At 47.3% G+C, this 16699-nt stretch overlaps 1 protein-coding gene across 3 annotated transcripts in view; it reads left to right on the top strand.

Annotated features, from left to right (window-relative positions):
- Positions 1-16699, top strand: part of LOC139580414 (retinoic acid receptor alpha-like) — a 182692-nt gene that overhangs the window by 22154 nt on the left and 143839 nt on the right. The window lies entirely within an intron of this gene.

The following is a 16699-nucleotide window of genomic DNA, read 5'->3' as shown; positions in this document are numbered from 1 at the left end:
TTTCCCTCTCCTTGCCGAGAAGGTAGTTTCAGAACTCCCCCGCTCCGCCGTCTTACCCCAGTGAAACTGGAACTGTATCTAAACACAGGCCACCGCTATATATTCGGACCACGTATGTCTAATGGCACTCTCTTTGTACATCCAGTCCCAGGCAACATGCTGCCCGGTGCTGTAGGTGGGTGAGGGTCAGCTTGGCTCACATGAGCCCAACCCACTGGCTGTACATCCAGTCATTGTCAACATGCTCGGTGCTGTATCTTTTAGCTGAGAGACAGAGAGAGAGAGAGAGAGTCCACTGGGGTCTCCTTCTCACGTGAGTCCAGCCAAGCGAAAGCTATCTATTCTGACCTTCTACCTAACTACAGTCCACTGTACTGTACCTGTGGAAGAAGTTGGTATACACGATGAGTGTGAGGGTCGGCCCGGGGGTATTTTCTTCACGTATCCCAAGTCGATAGGAAGGGGGATGTAGCAGCGGAGGTACTTAACTTCTCTAGGGTATGTGGGACGGTAGCGTCCCACCTCGTCAACAGCCAGTGAAACTGCAGGGCGCCAAATTAAAAACAACAGAAATCCCATAATTTAAATTCCTTAAACATACAAGTATTTTACACCATTTTAAAGATACACTTGTTGTAAGGTTTTACGACGAAAGCACACCAAACGATTATGTTAGGTATGAGCCAAGTCACAGAAAAAGACAGCCATTTTCCCAGCCAAAGAGAGGAGTAACAAAAAGCAGAAATAGAGAGAAAATTAATCACTAACCTTTGATGATCTTCATCAGATGACACTCATAGGACTTCATGTTACACAATACATGTATGTTTTGTTCGGTAAAGTTCATATTTATATCCAAAAATCTGAGTTTAGGCGGGACGCTACTGTCTCACTTGGCAAAAAGCCAGAGAAAATGCAGAGCGCCAAATTGAAATTAATTAATATAAAAATTACTATAAAAATCTAACTTTCATTAAATCACACATGAAAGATACCAAATTAAAGCTACTCTGGTTGTGAATCCAGCCAACATGTCAGAATTCAAATAGGCTTTTCGGCGAAAGCAAACGATGCTATTATCTGATGATAGCACCATTGTAAACAAAGCGAGAGAAGCATATTTCAACCCTGCAGGCGCGACACAAAACGCAGAAATCAAAATATAATTCATGCCTTACCTTTGACGAGCTTCTGTTGTTGACACTCCAATATGTCCCATAAACATCACAAATGGTCCTTTTGTTCGATTAATTCCATCGATATACAGTGGGGAGAACAAGTATTTGATACACTGCCGATTTTGCAGGTTTTCCTACTTACAAAGCATGTAGAGGTCTGTAATTTTTATCATAGGTACACTTCAACTGTGAGAGACGGAATCTAAAACAAAAATCCAGAAAATCACATTGTATGATTTTTAAGTAATTAATTTGCATTTTATTGCATGACATAAGTATTTGATCACCTACCAACCAGTAAGAATTCCGGCTCTCACAGACCTGTTAGTTTTTCTTTAAGAAGCCCTCCTGTTCTCCACTCATTACCTGTATTAACTGCACCTGTTTGAACTCGTTACCTGTATAAAAGACACCTGTCCACACGCTCAATCAAACAGACTCCAACCTCTCCACAATGACCAAGACCAGAGAGCTGTGTAAGGACATCAGGGATAAAATTGTAGACCTACACAAGGCTGGGATGGGCTACAGGACAATAGGCAAGCAGCTTGGTGAGAAGGCAACAACTGTTGGCGCAATTATTAGAAAATGGAAGAAGTTCAAGATGACGGTCAATCACCCTCGGTGTGGGGCTCCATGCAAGATATCACCTCGTGGGGCATCAATGATCATGAGGAAGGTGAGGGATCAGCCCAGAACTACACGGCAGGACCTGGTCAATGACCTGAAGAGAGCTGGGACCACAGTCTCAAAGAAAACCATTAGTAACACACTACGCCGTAATGGATTAAAATCCTGCAACGCACGCAAGGTCCCCCTGCTCAAGCCAGTGTATGTCCAGGCCCATCTGAAGTTTGCCAATGTCCATCTGGATGATCCAGAGGAGGAATGGGAGAAGGTCATGTGGTCTGATGAGACAAAAATATAACTTTTTGGTCTAAACTCCACTCGCTGTGTTTGGAGGAAGAAGAAGGATGAGTACAACCCCAAGAACCCATCCCAAACGTGAAGCATGGAGGTGGAAACATCATTCTTTGGGGCTGCTTTTCTGCAAAGGGGACAGGACGACTGCACCGTATTGAGGGGAGGATGGATGGGGCCATGTATCGCGAGATCTTGGCCAACAACCTCCTTCCCTCAGTAAGAGCATTGCAGATGGGTCGTGGCTGGGTCTTCCAGCATGACAACGACCCGAAACACACAGCCAGGGCAACTAAGGAGTGGCTCCGTAAGAAGCATCTCAAGGTCCTGGAGTGGTCTAGCCAGTCTCCAGACCTGAACCCAATAGAAAATCTTTGGAGGGAGCTGAAAGTCCGTATTGCCCAGCGACAGCCCCGAAACCTGAAGGATCTGGAGAAGGTCTGTATGGAGGAGTGGGCCAAAATCCCTGCTGCAGTGTGTGCAAACCTGGTCAAGAACTACAGGAAACGTATGATCTCTGTAATTGCAAACAAAGGTTTCTGTACCAAATATTAAGTTCTGCTTTTCTGATGTATCAAATACTTATGTCATGCAATAAAATGCAAAGGAATTACTTAAAAATCATACAATGTGATTTTCTGGATTTTTGTTTTAGATTCCGTCTCTCACAGTTGAAGTGTACCTATGATAAAAATTACAGACCTCTACATGCTTTGTAAGTAGGAAAACCTGCAAAATCGGCAGTGTATCAAATACTTGTTCTCCCCACTGTATATCCAAAATGTCCATTTATTTGGCGCGTTTGATCCAGAAAAACACCGGTTCCAACTTGCTCAAACGTGACTACGAAATATCTCAAAAGTTACGTGTAAACTTTGCCAAAAAATGTCAAACTACTTTTGTAATACAACTTTAGGTATTGTTTAACGTTAATAATCGATAAAATTGAATAATAACCTCAACCAATTTCTCAAGACTGTTGACATCCAGTGGAAGCGGTAGGAACTGCAAGCATGTCCCTTAGAAATCTAGTTTCCCAATGAAAAATCATTGAAAAGAGAGTGACCTCAAAAAAAGAAATCAGAATGGTTTGTCCTCTGGGTTTCGCCTGCTAAATAAGTTCTGTTATAGTCACAGGCATGATTCAAACAGTTTTAGAAACTTCAGAGGGTTTTCTATCCAAATCCACTAATAATATGCATATCATATCTTCTGGGGATGAGTAGCTGGCAGTTTAATTTGGGCATGCTTTTCATCCAAAATTCCGAATGCTGCCCCCTACCCTAGAGAAGTTAAAGAACCGGCGACGCAGGATATCCTCGGAGGCGGAGCTGCCGGAGTGGTGACAGGAAGTCCCACAGCTGCAGAGGCCTCTGGGAGTGTTCTGTTCTTAGGGACAATATCTTAGGAACTCCGCTCGGCCCGGGCCATCCCCTCCTCTCTTTGTTTGAACAGGGACTTCCCCAGTCAGACACTGAGGAAAGGAGAGGTTTCCCTCCCTCAGCAGGACCATCCTAGCCCTAGCATATATGACAGTCTCATTTAGTGCCACTTTTTGTTATATCTTTCATTAGTTAGCCACTGTGTCTTACAGTATAAGACTGTTTTAAATGGAAGTTATTATACCGTTTTACCTCCTCTGAGCGTTCGCTTCTCTCTACTCGGCTGGAGTACAGCCCCGATTGATGACTTAGGTAGCCACACACACACACACACACACACACACACACACACACACACACACACACACACACACACATAGTCACTGCTGCCCCAGAGGGGTTACACAGAAAAGGGATTCCACAACAACTGGTTCTCAGGGAACAGAAGCTACTTCCTGGAGGTCAGAGTGAAGGTGACCCGGCTGTGACAACTTCCTCTCTGAGCTGAGGAAGGCCTAATTACCAGGCACACGCTTAGAGTTATGGACGTCATAGGGGGCAACTGGACACACACACACACACACACACACACACACACACATGCATGAACAAATATTTTGGCTGTTACTTTGTTTTGGCTCTCTGTTCAGCGCCTGTCAGGAAAGGTGGAGCAAAGGAGATTCTCGACAGTGGAGGATGCCATTTTTATAAACACACGAATGTGTGTGTTTAGGGGGGGGGGGGGTGCTCACTCTGAGAAAATCATTAACAGCATTCTTTGTGTGTTGTGCTACTGGGACTTTCTCTCTCTTTCCTCTGTCTCCCTCTCTCCTCTCTCCTCCATCTGTAATTCTCTCTTTCCGTCTCTTGCTTTTTCTCTCCTCCATCTGTAATTCTCTCTTTCCTCTGTCTCCCTCTCTCCTCTCTCCTCCATCTGTAATTCTCTCTTTCCTCTGTCTCTCCTCTCTCCTCCATCTGTAATTCTCTCTTTCCTCTGTCTCCCTCTCTCCTCTCTCCTCCATCTGTAATTCTCTCTTTCCTCTGTCTCCCTCTCTCCTCCATCTGTAATTCTCTCTTTCCTCTGTCTCCCTCTCTCCTCTCTCCTCCATCTGTAATTCTCTCTTTCCGTCTCTTGCTTTTTCTCTCCTCCATCTGTAATTCTCTCTTACCGCCGTCTCTCTGTCTACCCTCTCTTTTTCACCCCCTCTCTCATTCTCTCTCTCTTAAACCCCCTTTTCTCGGTCTACCGTTTTGGCCACCCTCTTTCCTCTCTTCTCCCCCTCTCTTAGTTAGCTCTGTCATTTTGTGTAGACAGTAGTTCCAACAGTGGGAATACCATCTTATTGTCCAGTGTGGCCGTGGTGAGTATTGTGTCAAGTGTACCTTTTTCGGCACACCCTTCTGTACGCAACTGTCGTGTTATGTCAAGGTAGTTAGCCGATATTAGCTCGATAACAAACGTTATTCAAGTTTTGCGAACCGCATTCTTCATTCACAATGTTTTTGCGCACCTAGTCTGAATCTGACCTGGTATTGAAGGGTTGAGTTAAGACCAGTAGAGAACATTTCTAGAGGAACACCAAGTATTGATAGACTCTGCGACGGCTGGTGTTTCAGTGGCTCTTTGTTATCGTTTCTGCTTGCGTGTTTGGTCTTGTGGGTGTGTATTTGAATTGCAATTGTGTGCCTTTTGTGTACTTGTGTGTCCTAGTGTCCTTGGTTACATTTGCGATGCATTTGGATACGTTGATGAATGGAAGATACTGTCTGTGCTTGACAATACATACAGTAGCAGGTATTCTGGGTCGTTGGCCTGCATCTAATTACGTTTTGAAATAAGGGACAGTTATCACATACACACACACACACACACACACACACAGTGGTTGGGTGAACACTAGACTTTCTGGTCAGACAGCCTTTGTCGTAATCTGTTGTGGGAGAGAGGCTCTTGGGGCTCAGAGAGCAGAAAATCTGGGAAACTCCTAAGACACACATGCGCGCGCACGCACACCAGGCAGATCACTAGAAATAGACGTCAATGTCAGACGTTTGAAAAGTTCCTGAAAACGTTGATATACGCCTTCCTCGGAGCTCACAAAAAATAATAAACTATTGCCCAGCACTGGCACGAACTCATGATGCTCGGAGGCGAGGCGTGCTGCCCAGACCAAGGCGTGCTGCCCAGACCAAGGCGTGCTGCCCAGACCACTGCACCACAGCAGTTCACAATGCTCTAGCAAGCCAGGAGAACACTTGGTGGGAAAAGCGTTTTTAATTTTTTATTGTTTTGTTCTAAGCTTTCCCCAAACCTTAACCACTCAGAATTGATACCTAAACTTAACCCTTTGAGTAGTCTCTGTTTGAGCCTTGTACCCAGGTGTAATAAACCGTGTAACCATGCGGAATTAATGCCTCAAAAATAGATATTCATCCACAACAGGTCACATTTTGAAGTGAAACTATGAGATCTTGTTGCAGGCCGCACACACCCCACTCCACTTTCACCGAAGTGTGGAACATCCAAGTCGGTGCCCAAGTATGAAAGGGACACAGCTTGGCTAGTTACTTTGGCGGAGAGGTTGTGATTGAATCAGTGCGACCACTAGAAGAAGAGGAGGAGGAAGGAGCTGCATGGTGTGTGTGGTCTGTTACAGCATGGAGAGGACAGAGGACTCTGGTTTAGTTCAATAAACTCCCCTGCTCTCCTCTGCTTCCCTTGCCCCAGAGAATACACACAATGTTGAATTATTGACAAATCCTTCTGGAGAACACTTCACCACAATTTGGTGGTGTGTGTGTGTGTGTGTATTTTATTAAGTGGGGGATATACTGTACATTGGTGAATTGGTCAGTTGTGTTTTTAAAAGCAGTGGGGGTATCATGTGCCCATAAGCACAGCTTGCAGTGCGCGCTCGACATTCCTTGTCATGGTTTCAGACATGATGCAATACAGCTGCTGTTGCAACATCTGCCCATCAGTCTTGGCTTGGATCAGTCCTGCCCACCAGTCGTACTGCAGCAGTGAGAAGAGACCCATACAGGTTAGATAACGATCAGTTGGTGACGCTCCGCCCAGCGCTTGAAGATCACTGACACTTCACACTCGCTTAAAGCTGTCCCTCTGAATATCTGTGCCACAGACACACGCATAGTGCACGAATGAATGCGCACACACACACACACACTTCTACCGTCCTCTCCCACTTCCTATTTTGTTATTCTAGTTTCTGGGGTGACTTGGGGTAAGAGTGGCCTGGATCCTGGATCTTCCCAGTCCTACGCCCTCCTCAGTCCTCGCCTGACTGACGAAATATCAAAATAACAATGGGGGAGTGGTGCGGGTGTGGTTATTTTGACGGTCGTTTTGCAGAAGTAAGAATTTTGCAGTTCCTCTTTCTTCTCAGTCTGTCCCTCTCCCCGTGCGACAGGATCTTGGTGCAGGGAAATCAAAACAAACTCCGTCCCTCCCTCCCTCCCTCCCGTCTTTCCTGTCCTCCCTCCCGTCCCTCCCTCCTGTCCTCCCTCCTTCAAGTCTTCCCGGCAGTCTCCGCACAGCAACACAGGTCGGCCTGTCGCCAAGTATACGGCAACTGCGTCCCCCCCGGTAACTGCATTGCTATGCCGTTGGTCTTAAAGGGCCAGTGTTCCGGGAAGATTAGCTGATGTTATGGCCACAGCGAATGGGTATCCTAATACCCCCCACCCACCCATTTCCCAAGACCAACTCATTGGCTCACAAACCAGACCACACTGACTCTGAATGTCTTGCTAGATTGTTTCTAGCACAGCCTCCATGGCCAAACAATCACAGTTGAGCTAGAATGAAGCATTGTTTAACACCCTGTTGAAGAAAGCCATGTTGTGACGGCAACTCAATTAGGTTGATACTTGGAGCCAGACAGCTGGAACAGCTGGGTGGGATGGCTGCCCTGTCCTGGCTAGTACTGACGCTTCCAGATCTGATCGGACTCAGCTGCTCTTAGAAAGAGGTCTTCTGCTGCGTTTGTCAGTTGTCATTTGCCAAAACGCATTGCCAGTCATGCTGCTTTTGCCAGTTGCATAATTGCGTAAGTGTCGAACGAAGGTGAGGTAATTGTCACTGTAGAAATAGGCGGAAACCCAATCCTCTCTTGTTGGATCGCCCTTTAGGAATAGTCCATGCGATGGCGCCGTGGTTTAGAATCATTTCAAACCAATCAGTGTCAAGGAGCAGTAGTATGCGGAAGTTGTCGGAAATGTTTACATGGACTGGCAATTCAGAGCCGCAACAGAGTGGTAATATAGAGCAGATGTATGGGGAGGTAGTATCTAGTCATTTTCTAATATTGAAACCAGTGTTGTGCAGTGCTATTTAGAAGAGTAGTTGTATGGCACAATAACACTCTGTGCCCTTGGCAATGATAGAGCACATCTATGGGTGGCATAGGTACGTAGAACTAGTATCTAGACAAGTATGCAGAGCAGTAGTCTGTATTAGTGAAAAACACGCTCTTACTTAATAAAATGACTTATAAAATACTTTCCAGCAGGCTGTGGGTGCTGCCTTTGATCAGGCTGCAGGTTTGGAAGCTAACATGGAACTACTGCTCACCACAACACCACTTTATTACCACTGCTAAATGCATTTTAATAGGCCTGGCTTCTCCTGGGCCTCCCCTACTCCCCCCCCCCCCCACTTAATGATGGAGAGAACAGGTACTGCACTGCCAGGAATCTGACACTTGATGACTCTGCATGGGCTTGAACCCTGCCGAGGCTGACCTAGCTTGGCCTCTCTCCCCCTTTTTTGTTTGGCTCTGGTAAGAAGCCCTGTGGTGGACGGCCTCACGAGTGGTGCAGTGGTCTAAGGTACTGCATCGCAGTGCTAGCTGTGCCACAAGAGATTCTGGGTTCGAGTCCAGGCTCTGTCGCTGCCGGCCGCAACCGGGAAACCCATGGGGTGGTGCACAACTGGCCCAGCTTCGTCCGGGTTAGGGGAGGGTTTGGCCGGCAGGGATGTCCTTGTCCCATCGCGCACTAGCGACTCCTGTGGCGGGCCCGGTGCAGTGCACGCTGACACGGTCGCCAGGTGTACGGTGTTTCCTCCAACCCATTGGTGCGGCTGGCTTCCGGGTAAAGTGGGTATTGTGTCAAGTAGCAGTGCGGCTCGGTTGGGTTGTGTTTCGGAGGGCGCACATTTCTCGATCTTCGCATCTCCCGAGTCAGTGTTGCAGTGATGAGACAAGACTGTAACTACCAATTGGATACCACGAAAAAGGGGTAAAAAAATAGAAATAAATAAAGAAGTACTGTGGTGCTTGTTATGATGTGTGGTTGGGATGAGTTGGTTGGATCATTGGTCTGGTTGTGGTTTGCGATGCTGCCAAACTCCTAATTGAGTGCTGTGTGGAAAAGAACTGGACTGGGTCTGTAGTCTGTAATCCGAATGACCCATTTGATAAAATATGATCATTTAGCAGACTTTTACCCAATGCCAGTTCATTCATAACTCACAACATTTTCAGTATGTTGGCACTGCCAAAGTACAACCATAAACGTTGTGTAGCCAGCACTGTGTTCCAATCAGCCATGGAAATTGGTGTGTCCGTGATTAACTTCTTCAGGTCACAACTTAAGTTTAACCCCTTTGCATAAAGTAACTCTTACCTCTTACGGACACCATTTCCAATATTCCCAAGCTAAACTTGTGGAAATTTTACAGAACATTTTTCATCAATTTACCAATAGATTTAACAGACCAAAACTCAGACCAAGACTAGCTCTTCCTTCCTGTGACGGTCATAACGTCGGCTGTGTGTAATCTATTTCTGCTCTCCTGTTAGTGGCAATAATGTGCACAGACAGTCAAATGAGCCAGAAGCTCCCATTTGTTCCATTCCGTTAATGTGACTTTTTGTAATTATTCTGATAATGCCCTACATTTACTGCTATTACCCTCTCATCCATCAGCTACTCTCTAATGGAAAAGTGGATGTAATGGTCTGACGGGCCACGGTAGCCAGTGTTTTTTTTTGGAGGGAAGGGAGGGGGGGTTAACAAATGGCCTTGTGGGTTGCGTCAGCGTGAGCGAGCACTTGCTGTTAGGTTTCATCATGCGTGATTCTGGCACGCTGTGGAGAGAGACGGAGAGTTAGTTCCTGCTTCCCGCTAGGAAGGATCTGCCCTGAATCCACAAAGCCCTGGACACGCACGCGTTCAGAAATACCATACCCGTCTACCCTCCACCCGGAGGCCAAGATCTTCACCCCCCCCCCCCTCACCTTTAACACAATAGACCTGAGAACAGGGTTACGCCAGACGTCGACATTGGTTGTGTGAGATCATGTACATCTCCTCCCTGCCATTAGTACATAGCTGGGAAGGAGAGGCGTGGAGAGGGAGGGAGAAGGGGAAGCGGGTTCTTCTCCACGAAGTCGTCAGCGTTTAAATACATGGGTGCCAGCGGGGACTTACATTTTTCATTTGCGGTTGGTTCCATCGCTGCCCCACTTTTAGCAGTTTAGAAAATACAGTTTGCGCTAAAATGAGGAGATTAGTCATGCCTTCAGTTTGCTGCTCCGGTCTCTCTCTGGGTTCCCAAACAATAATGACCTTAAGCAAGATGGCAGCCGAACGGAACCAATGCTCAAGTCATTTCAGACGGAACCAAACTGGCTCGTGTCTCTTGAGCTGTTCATGAAATGATTACGACCACCATTATAACTGTTATTACCTGTTGTTTACAATGTTTAAGGGTGTTTTTTATAGGTTATTGTCTACGCCTGCCTGACACATCTTCTCAGATACTTATAAGGATTGACATAAAATGTCAAAGCACACATCGCGCTGGAAAAGCAACTTCCTACACACAAAATACGACACATAATGGCACTTGGCACACCTTTTCGAACACCAAACACCCACCGACACACCAATGTAAATGTCTTGTCAGTGTAAGCAGACAGACCTGGCCTAACTCAGGAGTTAACCAGTCTCCAGTGAATGTTTGAGAGTAGGGGATCGATGCGTGAAGTGCATAGGGGATCAATGGGACACCATTAAAGAGATGTACCTGGTTGGATTTAGCGCTACTACCAGGGTCATCCATGGGAGCTTTCTCAGCTGTGTGTGTGTGTGTGTGTGTGTGTGTGTGTGTGTGTGTGTGTGTGTGTGTGTGTGTGTGTGTGTGTGTGTGTGCGCACGCACCTCTCCCTCACACACACACACACACACACACACACACACACACACACACTTCCCTCTTTCCAACTTCTTTTGTCTGTTCTCTTTCTCAGCCTGCGTCGGTTGATTAATGAACGGGCCAGACAAAGGCTCCAGTCAGCGCCAGATAAATACAAACACATGTTCCTCAACTACCACCCAGCTCAGCAGAGCGGAGAGCAGAGCGGAGAGCAGAGGGAGAAAGGAAGGGAGCGATAGGGACAATGGAAGGTAGTAGAGATGGGATTCCCCCATTTCATTCCTTAGTAAAGCACCACCCACATAGCTGTGATGGAGTAAAAATATAAAATAAAACACACATAAATCAAATAAATCAAATCAAATCAAATTTTATTAGTCACATACACATGGTTAGCAGATGTTAATGCGAGTGTAGCGAAATGCTTGTGCTTCTAGTTCCGACAATGCAGTAATAACCAACAAGTAATCTAACCTAACAATTCCACAACTACTACCTTATACACACACACAAGTGTAAAGGGATGAAGAATATGTACATAAAGATATATGAATGAGTGGTGGTACAGAACGGCATGGCAAGATGCAGTAGATGGTATAGAGTACGGTATATACATATGAGATGAGTACTGTAGGGTATGTAAACATAAAGTGGCATAGTTTAAAGTGGCTAGTGGTACATGTATTACATAAAGATGGCAAGATGCAGTAGATGATATAGAGTACAGTATATACATATGAGATGGGTAATGTAGGGTATGTAAACATTATATTAAGTGGCATTGTTTAAAGTGGCTAGTGGTACATTTTTACATAATTTCCATCAATTCCCATTTTTAAAGTGGCTGGAGTTGAGTCAGTATGTTGGCAGCGGCCGCTAAATGTTAGTGGTGGCTGTTTAACAGTCTGATGGCCTTGAGATAGAAGCTGTTTTTCAGTCTCTCGGTCCCTGCTTTGATGCACCTGTACTGACCTCGCCTTCTGGATGATAGCGGGGTGAACAGGCAGTGGCTTGGGTGGTTGTTGTCCTTGATGATCTTTATGGCCTTCCTGTGACATCGGGTGGTGTAGGTGTCCTGGAGGGCAGGTAGTTTGCCCCCGGTGATGCGTTCTGCAGACCTCACTACCCTCTGGAGAGCCTTACGGTTGTGGGCGGAGCAGTTGCCGTACCAGGCGGTGATACAGCCCGACAGGATGCTCTCGATTGTGCATCTGTAGAAGTTTGTGAGTGCTTTTGGTGACAAGCCGAATTTCTTCAGCCTCCTGAGGTTGAAGAGGCGCTGCTGCGCCTTCTTCACAACGCTGTCTGTGTGGGTGGACCAATTCAGTTTGTCCGTGATGTGTACACCGAGGAACTTAAAACTTTCCACCTTCTCCACTACTGACCCGTCGATGTGGATAGGGGGGTGCTCCCTCTGCTGTTTCCTGAAGTCCACAATCATCTCCTTTGTTTTGTTGACGTTGAGTGTGAGGTTATTTTCCTGACACCACACTCCGAGGGCCCTCACCTCCTCCCTGTAGGCCGTCTCGTCGTTGTTGGTAATCAAGCCTACCACTGTAGTGTCATCCGCAAACTTGATGATTGAGTTGGAGGCGTGCATGGCCACGCAGTCGTGGGTGAACAGGGAGTACAGGAGAGGGCTCAGAACGCACCCTTGTGGGGCCCCAGTGTTGAGGATCAGCGGGGTGGAGATGTTGTTACCTACCCTCACCACCTGGGGGCGGCCCGTCAGGAAGTCCAGGACCCAGTTGCACAGGGCGGGGTCGAGACCCAGGGTCTCGAGCTTGATGACGAGTTTGGAGGGTACTATGGTGTTAAATGCTGAGCTGTAATCGATGAACAGCATTCTCACATGGGTATTCCTCTTGTCCAGATGGGTTAGGGCAGTGTGCAGTGTGGTTGCGATTGCGTCGTCTGTGGACCTATTGGGTCGGTAAGCAAATTGGAGTGGGTCTAGGGTGTCCGGTAGGGTGGAGGTGATATGGTCCTTGACTAGTCTCTCAAAGCACTTCATGATGACGGAAGTGAGTGCTACGGGGCGGTAGTCGTTTAGCTCAGTTACCTTAGCTTTCTTGGGAACAGGAACAATGGTGGCCCTCTTGAAGCATGTGGGAACAGCAGACTGGGATAAGGATTGATTGAATATGTCCGTAAACACACCAGCCAGCTGGTCTGCGCATGCTCTGAGGACGCGGCTGGGAATGCCGTCTGGGCCTGCAGCCTTGCGAGGGTTAACACGTTTAAATGTTTTACTCACCTCGGCTGCAGTGAAGGAGAGCCCGCAGGTTTTGGTAGGGGGCCGTGTCAGTGGCACTGTATTGTCCTCAAAGCGGGCAAAAAAGTTGTTTAGCCTGTCTGGGAGCAAGACATCCTGGTCCGCGACGGGGCTGGTTTTCTTTTTGTAATCCGTGATTGACTGTAGACCCTGCCACATACCTCTTGTGTCTGAGCTGTTGAATTGCGACTCGATTTTGTCTCTGTACTGGGACTTAGCCTGTTTGATTGCCTTGCGGAGAGAATAGCTACACTGTTTGTATTCGGTCATGCTTCCGGTCACCTTGCCCTGGTTAAAAGCAGTGGTTCGCGCTTTCAGTTTCACGCGAATGCTGCCGTCAATCCACGGTTTCTGGTTTGGGAATGTTTTAATCGTTGCTGTGGGTACGACATCGTCAATGCACTTCCTAATGAACTCGCTCACCGAATCAGCATATTCGTCAATATTGTTGTTGGACGCAATGCGGAACATATTCCAATCCGCGTGATCGAAGCAGTCTTGAAGCGTGGATTCAGATTGGTCGGACCAGCGTTGAACAGACCTGAGCGCGGGAGCTTGTTGTTTTAGTTTCTGTTTGTAGGCTGGAATCAACAAAATGGAGTCGTGGTCAGCTTTTCCGAAAGGGGGGCGGGGGAGGGCCTTATATGCGTCGCGGAAATTAGTATAACAATGATCTAGGGTTTTTCCAGCCCTGGTAGCACAATCGATATGCTGATAGAATTTAGGGAGTTTTGTTTTTAGATTAGCCTTGTTAAAATCCCCAGCTACGATGAATGCAGCCTCAGGGTGTGTGGTTTCCAGTTTACAAAGAGTCAGATAAAGTTCGTTCAGGGCCATCGATGTGTCTGCTTGGGGGGGAATATATACGGCTGTGATTATGATTGAAGAGAATTCCCTTGGTAGATAATGCGGTCGACATTTGATTGTGAGGAGTTCTAGATCAGGTGAACAGAATGACTTGAGTTCCTGTGTGTTGTTATGATGATCACACCACGTCTCGTTAATCATAAGGCATACCCCCCCGCCCCTCTTCTTACCAGAAAGATGTTTGTTTCTGTCGGCGCGATGCATGAAGAAACCAGCTGGCTGCACCGACTCCGTTAGCGTCTCTTGAGTTAGCCATGTTTCCGTGAAGCAGAGCACGTTGCAATCCCTGATGTCTCTCTGGAATGCTACCCGTGCTCGGATTTCATCAACCTTATTGTCAAGAGACTGGACATTGGCGAGTAGTATGCTAGGGAGTGGAGCGCGATGTGCCCGTCTCCGAAGCCTGACCACGAGACCGCCTCGTTTGCCCCTTTTACGGCGTCGCACAGGGTCGCCGGCTGGGATCAGATCCATTGTATTGGGTGGAAGGCAAAACACTGGATCCGTTTCGGGAAAGTCATATTCCTGGTAGGAACGATGATGAGTTGACGTTAATCGTATATTCAGTAGTTCCTCCCGACTGTATGTAATGAAACCTAAGATTACCTGGGGTACCGATGTAAGAAATAACACATAAAAAAACAAAATACTGCATATTTTCCAAGGAACGCGAAGCGAGGCGGCCATCTCTTTTCGGCGCCGGAAGTTGGAGTCTACAAGCTTGTGCGCAGACACACACACACACACACACACACACACACAGATATACACACAGAGACACTTGAAGCCGCATGTGTCTTGTGAACCACCACCACAGAAACAAGACGCATGTTTCTCGTCCCAACTTTCCAGTCTTAACCCAAGACTCAGCAGGATTTGTCTCCGGCCCCACCGTTTGGGGGGGAACAAGCCCGAAACAATCAAAGCAGAGTTTTTAATTTGAAGGATTAGACTGATATAACTAGGTGTTTTATAGTGCCTGGATGGGCCTTGCTTTTATACTGGCTAATCATTGGTTTTGTCATTCATAGACCTTTCAACTATATGACCAGTTAATCATGGACAGGCTACTTGCAGTGTTCGTTTCCTCATGGCATACTGCAGATGCCTTTTTGAATGTGATGTGCCCTTACATGAAGAAGGAAAAATGGTTGTCGTACCCTGCTTACGTCAGTCAGATGTTCTACTTCATTTCTGGGCATCAAGTGTGATTCTTTGCAGATTTGTTTCCGGACCTTTTCTCGCTTTTAAACATCTCGGTTTGGTCGAAATGGGACATCTACTGCAGAGAAGATTCCGTGACACTGACGCTACTCAAATACGTCAAGGAAACCTTGTGTTGTAGCCACCTGTTTCCAAAACGCCGCGGTGTTCCGTACCCCAAGCGTAGGAGGAGCTCCAGGATGCTCTGAACAAGCCCATAGGGGATACTGGTGGTGGTGGTGGAGGAAACGCTCTGAAGGACAGGACGGTGAAGAAAGACGGGCTTTGTTAGGCGTCTGGACTTTCTCAGTAGTGATATGAAAGCAGCCTTGGAGGAAGGCCTAGTCTCCCACATCAGTTAACAGGCTGTAGGCAGGGAGACCAGAGTGGAACACACACACACACAGGCACACACACATCCACACACAAGCTTATACTAATTTACACACACACACACACACACTAGCTAAAAGGCAAGAACATCGGGCATCATACACACACCTATTCAAAATGCCAATCCATGATGTGACCCCTATGACAAGTACACTCCTCTCCCCTCTCCCTTTGTCTGCCCTCTAGAGTCTGTGGAGTCTTGACACTTCGACTGTGAGGAGAGCTGGGGGGGGGGGGGGGGGGGGTTGGAGAGGAATAAAGATACAGGGAGAAGGAGGGAGTGAGAGAATGTTGAGATGGAGGGAGCGGGGTGTGTGTGTGTGTCTGGTTTTTATCACTCGATCCCCATCAATCGTGCTGTTCCCAAGGACGACGTGTCCTGAGTGCCTGGTTCTCCCTCCAGGGGCCCGCTGTACCCGTTCTACATCGCTCATCATCTTTCTAGCTATACGTCCTCCTGTCCTCTGATCTCCTCCTTGTCCCCCTCAAAAGTCCGTGATGTCACGTTTAGTTACCCACTCCGTCCCTCGAGCGCCACCCTTCCGACCCCTCCCTCCCTCCTTTCTCTCTTCCCTCTTCCAAAGCATCTCTCTCTCCCTCCCCTGCCACCCGCTCTCGGGGGTTGCCCTGATCTTTTTACGTCTGGTGTTCGGGAGCTATCGCTGTCGCCGCGGGTGCAACCCTGGTCTTTCCACTACGTCTGTTTGTCTGTCTCTACGGTGATGTACTAGTTACACGGAGTAGAGCCGTCTGCTTCACCCGTGTCCTCTTTTCCCCGGGATGCCGCACAGAGCACGACAGCCTTTGTCAGTGGTTGTTTCGCGTTGACACTGTGTGGACGCATAAACCCACTCTTTCTGCGTCCCACGCGCAAGCCGAGCTCTCTCGCTCAGATTTTTGTTTTAACAAGACTTAAAAAAACATAAAAAACGGGAGTCTATGCAACATTTAACCAATTAAAAACAGCACTGTAGCAATGAGGTTTGTGCAGTAAGCTGTAGCCCCAATACATTATCACCGCATATTGGCTTTGCTTGAATTGCGCTGTTGTTCCGACTCAGATAGTGTAATTATCACCACTCAAATTAAGTTGGGAGATTTCTCACTTAACCAAAAACATATACATTTGTCTTCTTCCCCTAGTCCCCGCTCCCCCCCTTTAATTTGGGACTACCCCTCCTTCACCCCCTCTCCTCCATTCTACTGTTGGATCCCCATGGAGTTCAGACCTATAAGACAGGAATGTTCCTGGGGTGAGCTCTTCCATCTTGTGTCACGGGGGGGGGGGGGGGTTGGA

This window comes from Salvelinus alpinus, chromosome 1 (genome assembly GCF_045679555.1).
Source record: "Salvelinus alpinus chromosome 1, SLU_Salpinus.1, whole genome shotgun sequence".
NCBI lineage: Eukaryota > Metazoa > Chordata > Actinopteri > Salmoniformes > Salmonidae > Salvelinus > Salvelinus alpinus.
The sequence above is the reverse complement of the archived record's forward strand: the minus strand, read 5'-3'. Positions and strand labels throughout refer to the sequence as shown.